Here is a 15,597-nt window from a genome sequence, read left to right as displayed (position 1 = left end):
TGCATTGGATGTATGTGATGGGAGCCACCACTTGAAGTTCCTGGGCAAGGGAGTGGCATATGCAGTACAGAAGTCAGCAGGCAGGACTCCGAGGGCTGCCGTGGGTTTTACAGAAGGGACAAAAAGATGAAAGAGGAAGCAAAACATCTTAGCAGTCCATGACAAGGACCATGGAGACCGCCACGGACATCATGCAGAGTCCAGCCTAGTATCCCATCTTTGCGCACCAGAGAACATGGCTCGCTTATATGGCATTGATTATTTCAAATGATTGGGGATGTATTCACTCTCCGTTATTCATCTGAACCTGACATCACAGTCCCCGGGTCAGAATTCACAGCTCTTCGGGGCGTGTGTGGAGGGCGACACTGTTTCACACTGACCCACAAAATAGCATTGTTGAATATCCGAACTAGTCGTCAACTAGGTTCGCATAAACATTTGAATTTATAGATTTAAAATTAGAAGGTCTTTAAAAACTTAGAAGTTAATGGGGTGCCTGGGTGGCACAGCGGTTAAAGCGTCTGCCTTCGGCTCAGGGCGTGATCCCGGCGTTATGGGATCGAGCCCCACATCAGGCTCCTCTGCTGTGAGCCTGCTTCTTCCTCTCCCACTCCCCCTGCTTGTGTTCCCTCTCTCGCTGGCTGTCTCTATCTCTGCCAAATAAATAAATAAAATCTTAAAAAAAAAAAAAAACTTAGAAGTTAAAATTAGAAGACCTGGCATGGCTAGATCTGTACTCTTATATAACAATACATTATTTTGATTTTTGGACAGGACATGCCTTCTCCAGTTTGCCAGAGTCCCCACTCTTCCCTATCATTGCTCTGTTTGAGGCCCCTTCAATTTTACTGTGACTTTGCGTGGCTCATTTGAGCTCCCAATCTTGGATCTAGATCTTCCAAAACGGATTTGTATTTTGAGATACTTTTCCCCAATGGGTTCCCTAGCCATGTAAATTACCAATAAACAAATCTATCTTCATTTTTGGTTTATTGCTTACAAAGAACTTTCCTAATACAATCCACACATCACCCTATGAGGGAGGCAAGGTATATATCATTTCCACCATTTTACAGATGAAAGAAAGGAAGCTGTAACAGATAAAGAGACACATGTAAGCTGACCCGTGGCAAGTGTATGGGTTGGCACCGGGTCTCAGGTCTTTTGTGCCCTGGTAATTGGTCTTCCCACTCCTGTGAGCTCCCAGGGCTATACCCCAATTCTTATATCTTGGGTTTTAGCCAACAAGTCTATGTTATTATGACATCCAACCTTATCTCTACATTTGCCCAACATTTTTTCCCACTCCATCCTATCCTTGGATTCCAAACTCTGCCCAATCTCAGCCTCTATTCACTGCTGGCTAGCTTCAATGGATCCTCCAGTTCCCACCTGAAACCTCACTTTCTGAGGAAACCTCCCAGCCATATCCCACGACCTGGCTACCTCTCTCCTAGTTAGTTACATCCATTGTGCCTTCTACTTACCCTGTTGTCACATGCTTAACACGAGATGATTATCTGTGTCCCTGTCTGAGCCATAAGTGCTACAGGATTGGGAATAAGTGTTTCTCATTTTCTGCATTGTCTCCAGTCCCTAGAAGAACCGTGCTGGTACATGTGAAGGCGTGGTGTCAAGGTTTTGGTTTTGGTTTTAAAAATAGTGTTTTAATTGTGTCAGTCTATCTTAAATGAACAACAACTGATATTTATTGAGCACTTACTATCAACTTCTTTGGATGTCCAGATGTCTCTATTCATATCAGAGCTGCAGGATTCTGGATGGGGATAGAACGTATGTTTGTACAAAAAAAAGATACTGGGATTTACTCTTGTCACTTTTTTGTTGTATATGGGGATATGCTACCATCATCCTTTAGCTGACATTGACTATAGTGGTGGCACTCCTTGCCAATGACTCTTTAATTCTGTGTGGCCCCAACCAGTATTTAGTTTGTAACTAAACGTGGTCAGGTAGCCCATCTGGCTCACTTGGGCAATTTTTTCCTGCTGTTCAACACTATCTTTTCTCTTTTTTGGCTATACCTAGTTTGCCAGTTAGCAATGCATGGTTTCAATCTTTAATCTTTAAAGTGTTTTTTATTTTTAAATGTACCATTCTTTTTCCCTGGAATTCTACAAAAAATGAAGAAGAAAGAAGATAGAAGACAAAGATGAAGACGAAGATGAAGACGAAGAAGAAGAAGGTGTTTTTAAACATCTTCTAAGGGCACCTGGGTGGCTCAGTCGGTTAAGTGTCTGCCTTTAGCTCAGGTCATGATCCCAGGGTCCTGGGATGAAGCACCGCATTGGGCTCCCTGCTCAGCAGTGAGTCTGCTTCTCCCTCTCCTTCTGCCCTTCCACACTTGCTTGTGCTCTCTCTCTCTCAAATAAATAAATATATTTTAAAAAAAGAACATCTTTCAATCTCCCTGCAGATTACTTACTTACTTTCATTTTCTTTCTTCTTTTTTTTTTAAAGATTATTTATTTATTTATTTATTTGACAGAGATAGAGACAGACAGCAAGAGAGGGAACACAAGCAGGGGGAGTGGGAGAGGAAGAAGCAGCCTCATAGCACAGGAGCCTGATGTGGGGCTCGATCCCACAACGCCGGGATCACGCCCTGAGCCGAAGGCAGAAGCTTAACCGCTGTGCCACCCAGGCGCCCCTTCTTACTTTCATTTTCTAAAACAAAAACCCCCATTTTGTCAAGGCTCCCATAGCTAAAATTGAGTAGGCATAGCTTAGCTTTTTTAAAAAATCAAAGCTATCTTAAGTATGCCTTGTTGCATAGATCCTTGAGGCAAGGCTAAAGTCCTATTTAATAGTTAGGAGCTCATTAAATACTGATGAATTTTATCATAGGGAAAGAGGGAAATAAGACATCATCAAAAATGCTGAGTTTGTAAAACTAGAAGGAAGCTGTTGGCAGTATGGCAAAGACAGTAGGGAGACATTGCAAACATGAATAAAATTTTGCTTTTAAGCACTCTAACTTTTAGCTATTGTCCAAACACAAGAAATGTGATGTGGAGAAGCAGAGAAACAATATGAAATATTCCATAAAGACAGTTCCATCAAGTAAGAGTCCCCAGAACACAGGTCATGAATGAAAAGAGTTCAAGGAAAACCACACTGTACAAAAACGTATTTACTGTTACTAAATTTTTTTTAAAGTAGGCTCCATGCCCAGTGTGGGAGTTGAACTCACAACCCTGAGATCAAGAGTCACATGCTCTACTCACTGAGCCAGCCAGGTGCCCCACCATTACTAAATTTTAAACTCTTATTTCTTTCTCCAGCTCTATGCTGTATGCCACCTATTTTGTGAAGCGTTTTCTGATTCCATAGCTTGAGTTTGTCACTTTCTCTACATTGATAGGCCAATCGTTTCTTTGTTTATTATGGCAAGTGCTGCAATGTTCTAAATCTATTTCTGTATCCTGTGCCTCCCTAACCAGGCTGGAAACTCTTCCAAGGTAGAACCAAGTTGCCACAATTTTTCTCTCAGATCTAGCAATCTCAAGACCTGGCACTTAATGGGTACTCCATAAATGAATGATCAATGTATCAATGATCATATTAAATTTGAATAATGTATTAGATGCCGAGGCAGGGCATTGCTTAAGAACAAGAATGGAGTTCCATTTGAATTTCAGGGGACTAAGATCACCAGTGTAATGGTCAGCAAAAGGCTCCATTATAAGGGCAAACAAGAATCCTCTTTATTTTCTGCTGTCGTTTTTACCTTCACTGAATGAAGAGAAAATTTTATATGGACAAACTATTAACGCTAGTAACATGATGATTTCTGCAAACAGGTCCTCTAAGATTAACCATAACCAACACTTATGCCATGTAGACGCAGCATTCCAAACAGTAGGGATATGCTTGGAGGGCTGGGCCAGGAATCCGGCAAAAACAGTTTTCTCTTGAAATCTGAGACATGATGTTGCTAAATATAAATCAAAAATAGCAACTCTGACATTTTCTGTTTATTAAGCTTTTTTCTCTCATCTATTTCCTGCAGACACTTCTACAGATGGATATGGAGATAGGCACCTGCTATATCGATCCTGTTCTCCCTTAGGAAACACGCATGTGCTGTTTTTCACGGCCATTCTTTTTTAAAATTTATTTTCAGGAATGCTGAAAAGGGGAAGCCACTCAGCTACCTTGCTCTGCCCAGAAGAGCTCTAGCTACTGGGGGAACTAACCAGTTTGCTTTGCCGGCTCTGTGTTATCATGCTTCTTTTCATTTCTTTAACCCACTTGGATGCAGCAGGCGAGTGTATTATTAACCCAACAATGAGCCTGTCCCCTGGAGAGAGAGTGATATACCTGTAACACAGTGGTATCTCCATCATCAAATAAACTAATTGATAGTGGCCTACATTTCTTGGTTCTATAGGTTGTGAGATGATAGGCCTTCCAATAACAGACATATCCCATACAAAATTAATTCAGTTTGCGAGGGTATATTTTTAAGATATACTGTTGAACTTTGGTGAGGTTAAAAAAACACAAAACGGGGGATGCAACTTTTAATTTTAGTTTCAACCTGGGTAATTTCATGTTTGTTGAAGCTAAAAATAAATGAGTTTGTGTTTTGTATGTCTCTTTTAATTTTAATTTTCCAGTAATTCATTTTTATTATATTTTATAAAAATATCACCCCCCAACAGATGGTAAATTAAGAGGGGAGAAAAAAGGTCATTTTTGAGAATGAGAGCACTCGGGGTGGCAGTGTGGCACTGCGGGCAGGCTCAGGCTGGCCTGGAGCATGTGCAAGACGCGCCTAATGCTATCTCTACCGCAGGGTCCCTGGAGAAATCTAGAAAACCATCGTTGGGTGCCAGAGAGCTCTGTTTCCTCAACTGTAAAATGGACACATACCACTGCTGCAAAGTTGTTGTAAGGATTAGATAATTGGACAAGGTCTGCAACTCAGTGCCTATTTGGTGTCTAGCAAAAATCCAGAGTTAGCTGTTATTATTATTGAAAGTGTCTTGCATATAGTAGCTACTCAATAAATACTAGCTTTTATTTATTTCTCACTTGTGTAGAAGATTCTGAAAATGTTAATGTCTCCCATGGCCATAGTCCAAACTTCTGAGGGACCCGAGGGCATGGCAGCCTGACCATCCCACATACAGATAGTCTACAGAATGATCTGGATCCTTTGAGAAGTGGTTTTGGATCTAGCCCATCAGTGGGGGCCCCTTGTTTACCAGTGGACATTTCTCTTCTTATATTTTCATTGAGAACACTCTCCTCTGGGCCATCTCTGATTCGCTGACAGAAGGCAACAGACAGAGAAGAAGGCACAGAAGGAGCAATTTCAGGTAATGAGGGAACATATCAAAGAGAGGTCATTTGATCTCTTCTTTCACAAATTACTAAACATAATATGTCCCTGTATGCCCTCTATTAAAAAAATTGCTTGAGGAGGTAGTTACGATGTGTAAAAAAGAAGACGAAAAAGCTCTACACTACGTTTGACTTTAGAGAACACTCTGATTTGATCCCTCCAACCCTGTGGCAGAACCTGTTATTCCCACTTCACTGACAAACTGAGGCTGAGAAATTCAACGGTCTTCCAAGCATACCATGCTGGTGAAGACATACTTTACACCTGAACTCAGCCCTTCGAACTCTAAAATAGGAGCATGGAGAGGCTGGTGGAGTAGAGTGTTTAATATATAAAGAATATTGTAGGAGAACACCTCAGCATAACAGTGTGATGTGCGAACAACTTTAAATCATGAATGCAGGCCTTTGTGGAAGAAATACAATGGGCAACCGAGAAAGACTATATGGATGGGGGGTACACAGAGAAGAACAGATGTATATCTGAAAATAAAGAAGAGTGTTAGGAAAAATGCTCAAAGGACTTCAGCTTGTGGCCTAAAGCATAACTAGATTCAAAGCCCAGAGTCACAATTTAAAAAAAAAAAAAAAAGGAAAAGCTGACAGACACTTTTGAGTGGCCCCAGGCTTAGAGAGGCAGCCTTTGAGGATGTCAGACAACCCCCACAGGAGCCCCAGCAGGCACCTTCAGCGGCAGAACTAACCTCACCCCTTGGCCCAGTTAACCATTCCCACTCTGGGGAGATCTCCAGAAGGCAAGGGAGAGATCACACTGTCAAATAAATTTCTCCCGCTGCTGCTGGCTGCCTGCAATCTCATCAGCTCAGTATTTGATCTTTGATAAGAGGTTAGTGACCTTTACAAGGGCAACACCTCAAATGTTCTCCATCATCTAGACCTTTGTGTGTATAAATTTCAGGTCCTTGCTCGAAGAAGGTTTTACCAGTAAAGGGAAGAAGGGAGGCAGGGCGCTGGGCATTCAAAGGGAATAAGGACAGAATGTACCTTCTCAATCAAAGTTGGCAACGATGAAGGCAGATACTGCCTTTTCACGATGTTGTCTAAGATTAGCCATCATTTTTGGACTAATGCAGCACATAGGAAAATTGTGCATATGGGGTATGTGTCTATCTGCACAGACATGCAATAAGTAAGAGGAATACTAAAGATCACTGCTAACGTTGATTGACCTCCTACCATACGCCAAGCACTGTACTTTATACTCATTAGTCCATGTAATCGTTACAGCAACCCAATGGGGGTGGGTCTGATTACTTTCCTCATTTTATAGCTGAAGAAGCAAGGTTAGAAACTGCTGATCCAACAAGTAAGCAGTACAGCAAGAATTCAAACCAGTCAATCCAATTCCAGGTTAACTGCTACGTTTATGCACTAAACTTAAGCTGCAACGTTTTCGTGGTATGACGCAGACACACACACGCATGAAACAATACTGCAGACGCTGCAGCAGAGAAGTCAGCGCCCCCATCCACTGAGTCTTTAATCTCCCAGTTTAACACAGACCAAGTACGCAAAAATTAGACAAACAAGGAAAAAATGCAGCAGTTTATCTTCAGAAAAGATGGGAAACAAGGAGGGCAAGAGTGAACATGGAAGGGGGGGTTGAATCTTTAGGTAGAGAGAACGTGCCAAAGTAGAAATGGGAAATGAAGAACTTTCTACGTCTCTGAAAAACAGAAGGTAGAAAGGTAACCTTCTCAAGCATGAAGGAATTGCTTAAAGTTCAACAAAAATTTACAGATTTGATGGGGCTTTCTGCTAAATTCTGACAACGATCATCTAAAATCCCTTGGTGCAAAAGTGTGCCCAGTATCAAGGAGTTATGGTAATTTACAATTCATGTATCTATTGCCAATTCATCTGTTTCACACCCCTGTGTATCAGTATTCTGTGCTTTTCAGACTTGACTAGGAGTGTCTGGGGTATGCGGTGTGTTAGAGGGGAGGGGTGAAACAGTACCTGGCACATAGCAGGAGCTCAATAAATGTTCTTTGAAAGAATCACCAAAGGACAAACATGGCTCACTCATCCCAAATATCAGATGTACTCAACAGTAAGCAAATTACATCTTTTCTTTAATAAAACAATCATGATATATAATGAAACAATGTAAAATGTGAGTGAATTCCTTCAAATTAAAAATGGACTTGCTTTGGTGCCTGTTTAGGGTAACACCCACACCCCCAGACTCTTAGGGAGTCCTTGTGGTTTCCCCTCCACCATTTTTATCACTTGGCCGAAAAATGTGTACAAGAAGTATATGCATGCAAATATGCATGTGCACGTATTTAACCCGGACAATGGACCACTGGCTTTCATATTTAAAAATGACTCCACTTAAAAGAACTGCTATCTTTATGTGTGTTAGAGGGAAATGGTACATCATTCCTTTTAGCTTATTAAGATAGTATAGTAGGCCCCTGAGAACCATAGTTGCTGAAGGGTAACCGCCTCCTTCCCTCATCCCTCACCAGGACCATTACACTATGATTCACATCTCATGCAATTATTTGAACGATAAACAAAAGAAGGGCATTTTATTCTCCAGCATTTTTCCATTTTACAAATTAGAAAAGAAACACACACACGCACATTATCCCCTACCTTTTTCCCCTTTGCCTCCCACCATGACTATCCTGGGAAAGAGTGTGGAAACCAGAAATCACCAAGTAAACAAACGTGAGACCTCATGCTATTGGACATCCAGAAGGCCATTTAGTGCCCCAAAGTGCAGTGGAGGTTAGCTGTGCTGAGTGGCTGGAAGGATATGGCCGTATCCATGGCACCGTCACTTTCGCCAAGGAAAGTACATGGTAACTTTGAAATATTTTGAACTTAGTGGTCCTGAACACTTCATTACAAAATAAATTAGTATCTGAGATTCCTCATGGACCCCAAGAGACATTTATAAATAGGAAACTTTGTCAAGGTGAAGACAAATTGGCTAAAGAATTTGTCTAACTGCTAAACTCAAAGGGACCTTATACTCTTGAAAAGATTCCAGGTATGGTCATGGTGCAGGCATCCATGCCCTTTCATCATTCTTTTTCTGTTTTTCTTTTTTCTTTTTCTAAAACTTCAATGATAAAGTTATTTAATTTTTCCTCTGTACCTTTTATTAACTTCTGATAAGAAATATCCACAGGACAGTCATAGAACATAAAACAAACCAGGGTTCTCCTCCATGGTAAGATGGTGCACATACAGGCTCTAACTCCAGTGAAAGAGGCTCTGTAAGATTTAGTTCAATATACGGCACGTGGGCACCAGCTGGGGAGCATGCCGATTTATTCATAACATGAGCTACGATAGTACCACAATAATCTAACACATCTCAGAACTTGAGTCTTCCCGCCTTACATGTATATGGCGTCCATCCCTCCTAGACCACTCTTGTTTCGTCTCTACAGCTTCCTTAAGTATATATTCAGTATAAATGCAGACTGATGATATTCAGACCAATTTCACCACGCGCAAGGAAATCCCCTCCAATGAGACAACTCCAGTCCGCTGCCGCTTAGACAGAAGGCGGACGCCTCTCCTCACTCCGTCAGCTCCCTAAGCTCTCATCTGTGAGCACATGAGAAAAAGGCTACCGGTGTGGCAGAGCGACAGGTCAAAAGGTCAAGGGTCAATCCAGTGATGTGCTTTAGGGTATCTGCTTGATTAAGCGCGCTTCATAAAATATTTGAGGAGGTGTGTACTTACCACTTAGGAAATAGTAATCAAATTAACAGAACAAAGTAAAATCAATTCTCAAGTTCTTGTTCCTCTAGAAGCACACAATAACACGCAACATGAACCCTTTGAAAACTTCACATAGACCCATGTTTTATGGGAATTTTCACCCTGCACATTTAGTTTTTGCTAACCCAGGAGTTACTATTAAAGCTATTTGGAATTCTCCCACTGCATCATATTTAGGCAATGGTAGGGAGCAGCCCAATAACATACTGTATAGAGGGGGACACCCATTTGGGTGGACAAAATCCACCATAGTTAATCCTCGTAAGTGAAATTTCTGCATCCTATAATCAGGAATTGCTGGGCATTTGATTACATACCCCAGGCATTTGGTCCCCAATCTCCTTTTTGTCTCTCCCCCCAACTGGCAAACAAGAAAATTTAGACCAGAAGAGCCTAAAGAAACAAAGTGCGTACTTTACTACGGAAATGCTTTTACCTGCCTGGCCTGCTGTGAATGAAATGGGCTGGGCTTTCAAAATGTTAGTCAGTTTAACTCCCAGTTGGTGGCACTGGAAAAATGTAGCCATGCAGTCTTATTGCTCTGTTTCTGTTCTTTAACTGCCAACAGGAATACAATAGACAAGTTGAAGGGGAACAAAAGAGGGATGGATCCAGAAAGAACCCAAGAATGACAACAAAGCAAGCAAAGAAAATGATAATGAGTCAAAGACATTGTGCTTGCCAAAGTTAGCATCCCAGACTATTTTCATATTGAAGATAATTATGCTTCCATTAATTGCCACTTTTCCCCTGAAAAATTCATGATATTTTACAAACTACAAATTATCTAGTGGAAATTCATCTTTGCAACATTTTAGGAAAGTCATACCATGTGCTTAACCCAAAGAGAGAATGTCTATAGTCATGTTGCTCAGACGTGGATAAGATGCATGTTATGTATTGAAGGGGATTTTGGTATAAACAGAACGGGCAATGATGTTGAAAACACTAATATTTTTGAACTAGAAAGTGAGCACCTGGCCACTTTGATGGATTACAGGACAGGTACCAAGTAAAGAGGACCAGATATTTGTGTATCTACAGGCACCTGGAACTTTTCATATGTCCAGCTCCTCCATCATATCTCCATTGTCTTTTGTACTTTTTTCCTTCTGAGGCCGATGTTAAGGCATTACTACAGTAAACACAAGGCTGGCACTTACCACGAAATTTTTATTTCCCATTTTAGCTCCAGAATACTTCCAAGTATGCCATTGTCTTCAGTTTGTTCACATTTAAGAATTCACACATCAAAAGTTAAACCTCCCCAAAGGTTAGAAGATAGTATGCCTTTCCCCCCCAGAATGATAATATTCGTAATTTATTTTTATTTAAGTATGTCATCTGATATACTGAGTTACAATTTTCCAAGCTGAGAAGGATAGAAAAACAGTAACAATAATGTCATTCACACATAAATAAAATACCTTATTAAATAGCTTAGCTTTCAATGCTTCAAATTGGTCACAGTTTAGACAATGTATATAAGGCTTTATGTTACAGATTTCTCTGTCAAATTGACGAACGCAAACTTCCTTGGGGCCAGGATAATGCTAAATAAAATCAAATGTAATCTCATTTTATGGGACATGATAAACTCTTACCTTCTCGGATGGGACATCCAGAATGTCGCATTTCCCCTGCGATTTTATTAATAAAGCAGCAGCAGCCTTCTAATAGTTCTTCCTAAACAACCTTGTCTTTCTGGGTAGTCAGAGTCAGGCTATTAATTAGGTGATCCAAAGTCAGAATACAAACTACAAACAATTTTTCTTGTTGTTTCAGCCAGTCTGAAAGTTCAGGAAAAGGGAAAAAAAATGAAGAATTTTCTTCTGGACAACAGAACGAAACACTTCCTATTAAGGTAATTCTATACATTACCATGAACTTGCTAGCATTTTATATTTTAACTCTCTTATAATCAGTTTGTGATCCCACAAAGTATTAAAACTTAAATTATATCTACCCCCAGATGTAGTCAAGTGGTAATTTGGCAATTTTCTCCTTTAAGACCTGAATTATCTTCCTTGATCATCTACTCTCTAAATTCATTATAAAAATGACCAATTTACCACCCCACTTCACATGAGGAAAAGACAATACCATAGAATGTGGGTCCCAGGATACAGCAACCAAATGCTACCTGGGGACAGATGAGCATGATAAAGAGTGTATGAGTAGCCTAAATTTTCCAATTATTCTTCAGCTTATAAAATAATTGCTAGACTCGCCATTATGAGTTCCAAAAACATACACTTGGAAGCATGCATTAGCATATGTCATTTTCTACTGGTGGAAGCCAGCTCACAATAAATCTCTTACCTTGTAGAGAGATGGAACAGCACAGGGCTCATAATAGGATGAGTGATGCATGAAATGTTCTTCAGCTCACTTCCCCTGGGATTTATATTTCCAAACCTAGGAACACCGTCTGCCTGCATGGATGGAATGCTAAGCAATTCGGTAAAACAACCAATGTGTTATGTATAGCTTTTCAACTTTTCGAAATCTAGGAGAAACTGTGAAATAAGTAAACAAGTAAGCAAGTAAGTGTCTAAAAATTATAGCACAAATTAGCTGGAAAAATACACAGTTCAAATAAGGAAGATTAGCAATGAGCCCATATTTTTAAGTAAGACTGTGTAAATAATAGGCTTTTTTTTAGAAGCTGAAGGACTACGGCACGCATGCTTACGGGTTTAAGAGCGAGGCTGTTTTATATTGTACAAGGAAATCACTGTATTTTAATTACAGACAAAATGTTGGTTAAATAGATTGTTTTCAAAAGTTTACAATAGTCAGATTGTATTTCAAAAAATATCCCTTTATTCAAAGGAATAAAGAAAAAAAGTAAAGCTAAGAAAAATATATGAGAAAAATCTTATAGGCTCAATTTCTCATTCCATTTCCTCATTTTTTTTTTTTTGAGGAAAAAAATTGTCACTAACTTTTTTAAAGGCATAGTTTCAGATCAGACTTGTTTCCAATCTAAATTTAGCCTCCGTTCCTTGTGTCATATTTCTTCAGGCATGAGAAGGAAAATCAATGTCCCTACTCACCTTTGGAAGAATTTCACTGCCAAGTCTCCATGGTTCTATGGGATCCAATAATCCGTGGCTCAGTATTGATTTTTCTATGACACCTGTAGAAACAGCCTCTCCTTCCTTTTTAACAAAATATAGCAACAAGAATCGTGTAGTTTCTGAGTGAATTAAACAGAGGCTATTAAGCGCAAATTCATCCTGCAAGAAAACGTGGGTTGTATTTTCTAAAAAATGTTACATGTGCTTGATATTTCTGAGCCATTTAACAACTTTTTAAAGATAATGTGAGCACATACTTTTAAAGATAATTTGAATGTAATTTCTCAGGTATGTTGTAGCTAACTCGTGGATTACAAATACCGCTTATTTTTCTTCTAAGGAAATAGACAAATGGTAAAAGACAAATCGGTAAACTTCAATCCCCAATTTAAAAATATCTCCCAAATCAACACCCCTTTTGCTTATGAAAAACCACGTCATGCCTTTAAGACCTAAAGTTTTGACAAAATAGAGGATGACCCTTTCAAGCAGCAGAGTAGAGCAGATCAAACCCTAGGAGAAAGAGTATGTTAAACTTTTGGGTGTATTTTATGGCACGAAAAGAGTTGGAAGAACAGCCAAAAGCTACCAACCTTCCTACTTTCCTTGAAACGCATAAATGCAAAAGCCAAACCAAACCAAAACAAAATCCAATCCAAGAAGTCATGTTTCCAGCATTCTTCACACACCTGATTTAAACCTCAAAGGTATGTGTCTCCCCCTGGGCAGACTTCTCTGGTCATGTCTGAAAATAATCCCCGCAGCCATCCCGCACGCTGAGTGGAGTCACTAGAGTTGGCAACTCACTCCGTCACTCACTCCATCAGCCTGAGAATCTGCAAAATAAAAATGCAGTGTTAAAAAAAAAAAAATCCTTTTACATTTGCTTTTCCCAGTAAAATCCTACAGAAGAAAACACAAAGCAGGTTGTTTCTCACAATATATGTGACATCTTGGTTAAAAGTGACACGGCCATGTTGCACTCTGACAGGTTGAGTGTTAAGATCTGACAGATAGAAGCCCGCAAGAACCACCTTCCTGCCACATATATTTAAGCTCATGTTAAAACCTTGATTTGATAGTCCCTTGATTAGCTTGAGCCACAGTAAGTCCTACTGCCTTTCAAGTTCATTATAAATTATGCTATTCCTCACATTACTGTCAATTTAAGCTCCTGTTTTACTAAAATGCAGGCATTTAAATACTCATCAAACCTGTGCACATTTTTGAGTTAAGGAATTAGATCAATCCAAACTCCAGCTCAAGGGAGAAGTTCCATTGTTCATCAGGCCATGTCTACACTGGCTGAGCAAAGCGCTCTGTTCAGAAGGAGAAGCGCCTTTGGCAGCTAGAGTCTACATAGCTGACCCATGGACGCTCGGGGGGAGCTTCTTCACCTAATTACGCAAGTGCAATGAAATTACTAAGCATTTGATGAAAATGACCCATGATGACAAAAAAAGCACGGCATGATGGTTGTTCTAATTTATTTACGTGGTAGTCATTCAGCATATAACTCAAAGAACCTTTTAAAAAATAAGAATGCTCTACTTCTTAGGCATGATGAAGATGGGCATTGAAATAATTGATGACTCAATGTTTGGTTTGACCCAAGCTGCATTCTTCCCAAACAAGGCAGCGGTGGCATGATTTTAAAATGCAATACATTTTCCTAAGGGGTCTAGGTTAAGTTTTCACCTTTGATTTTGTATTTGTGGGGAAACGTTTTTAGACTTCAAGTAATTAAAAAGTTGATTTAGATCTTCCAGAAAAATGGGTCAAAATGGTAATTGATATTTTGCAGGAAATATTTTATTCTCTTCCAACCTGCACCACCGAGATTTAGTAACAACTGTGGGTGCATTCTATTCTCGGGACACTTCAGTGTCCTCCTATCATCTTGAATGTTGAGATCTTTTCACCAATTTTTAGAATAAAAAGAGATTTAGCAGAAATGTTCTATTAACAGCTATGAAATTATAGGTTTCCCTCTCCAGCCACCCAAACACACTCCACCCTGTGCAATAATAGATCCAATGCTAAGCACCTTTGGAATTTTGCCAGGCTTCCCCCACGGGTGAACTAGCAGAGTTGGACCCAACTGCCTTGAAGGAATGAAGCTTCTCTCACCCCCGCTGAAGCCTTCAAAGGCTGTCACAGACCACCCACTGCAACTCTTTGAAAAAAACGGGGGGGGGGAGGGGGGAGTGACAGGGGGAGATTTAAATGTGCGGGAGTCTATCCAAATTGTGATCTACGAACTCTACTCTTACCAATATCACCTCAAAGTAAATTTGCTACGGCAAAGTCCAAACCCCAGTTTCCCTAATCNAGGGGGGGGGGGGGGGAGGGGGGAGTGACAGGGGGAGATTTAAATGTGCGGGAGTCTATCCAAATTGTGATCTACGAACTCTACTCTTACCAATATCACCTCAAAGTAAATTTGCTACGGCAAAGTCCAAACCCCAGTTTCCCTAATCCCGGGTCTTTGCAGGCAGGATGATCTCCCATTTTTTGCTACCCCCATTTTCTGATTTTCAAGATCCTGGTCAGTCTGTTTGTTTCTGGTTGATCACTGTTCAATCTATATGCCAAAGCCTTTTTTGCTGGGAGCAAAATTCCACCTTCAGACTGCGTCATGGCAACAGGTTAGTTGATCAACTTTAAAATTATCATTCAAATTCTAAAATTAAAATAAATCTAGGTGATCTAAGAATCGCTTAATTTAGCCAAGCCCGTCTAAAAGAAATTGAATCCAGGATCTCCTTTTCCTATACAAAAGCCCGAAGAATGTCTAAATAAAAAACCACTGTCGATGTCTTGGTCACACAATGTTTGAGCACCTCATGAGGACGACATAAGCAAACGTCCTTATGGTGCTTACTGTATGCTAGGCATGCTTCTATATGCCTTATATACGTGATCTCACTGAATCCCCCTGGCAACCCTATAAGAAAACAGTCCAAGAGGCAATGAGGAAGTTGCCTTGGGTCACATGGGTAGGAAGTGGTGGCTAGGATTTGAATCCAGTTTGGCTCTGGAGTCCATGGTTTTATTGGCCTCTCTCCTTGCCCTGCTATGCTAACCACACTGCTGTCATTATGGACAGAGACTGATATCCAAAGGTGATTCCTTTAAATTGGTGTTTTCTTTCCTATAGGAGTGGAATTAATTTGCCTGGAAATAAAAGCTTTACTCTGTGAACTGTTCTGGCCCCTTGGCTCATTTTTCTGCTCCTTCCTCGTAGGCATTTTCTTCCATATTGAGCCAGCATCTCCTCCTCTCAGAATAAGCTGGATGGCCTCAGAAGCAAAATCGCTTCTCGCTGGTCATCACTTCAGGGTACCATTTACTCCTTTAAAACTTAAAT

General features: G+C 40.3%; 1 long non-coding RNA gene across 1 annotated transcript in view; it reads right to left on the bottom strand.

Moving 5' to 3' along the window:
* LOC109491303 overlaps positions 1-12,739 on the bottom strand; it is a 65,810-nt gene extending 53,071 nt beyond the window's left edge. Inside the window, exons 1-3 of the long non-coding RNA XR_002144647.1 lie at positions 12,204-12,739; positions 11,467-11,663; positions 10,749-10,934 (exon numbers count right to left, since the gene is read on the bottom strand). This is a non-coding gene — a long non-coding RNA (uncharacterized LOC109491303). The remainder of the gene's footprint in view (positions 1-10,748; positions 10,935-11,466; positions 11,664-12,203) is intronic.
* Between the last annotated feature and the right edge of the window lie 2,858 nt (positions 12,740-15,597).

This window comes from Ailuropoda melanoleuca, chromosome 15 (genome assembly GCF_002007445.2).
Source record: "Ailuropoda melanoleuca isolate Jingjing chromosome 15, ASM200744v2, whole genome shotgun sequence".
Taxonomy (NCBI): Eukaryota; Metazoa; Chordata; class Mammalia; order Carnivora; family Ursidae; genus Ailuropoda; species Ailuropoda melanoleuca.
Note: the sequence above shows the minus strand (reverse complement) of the source record. Positions and strands in the feature narration are given on the sequence as shown.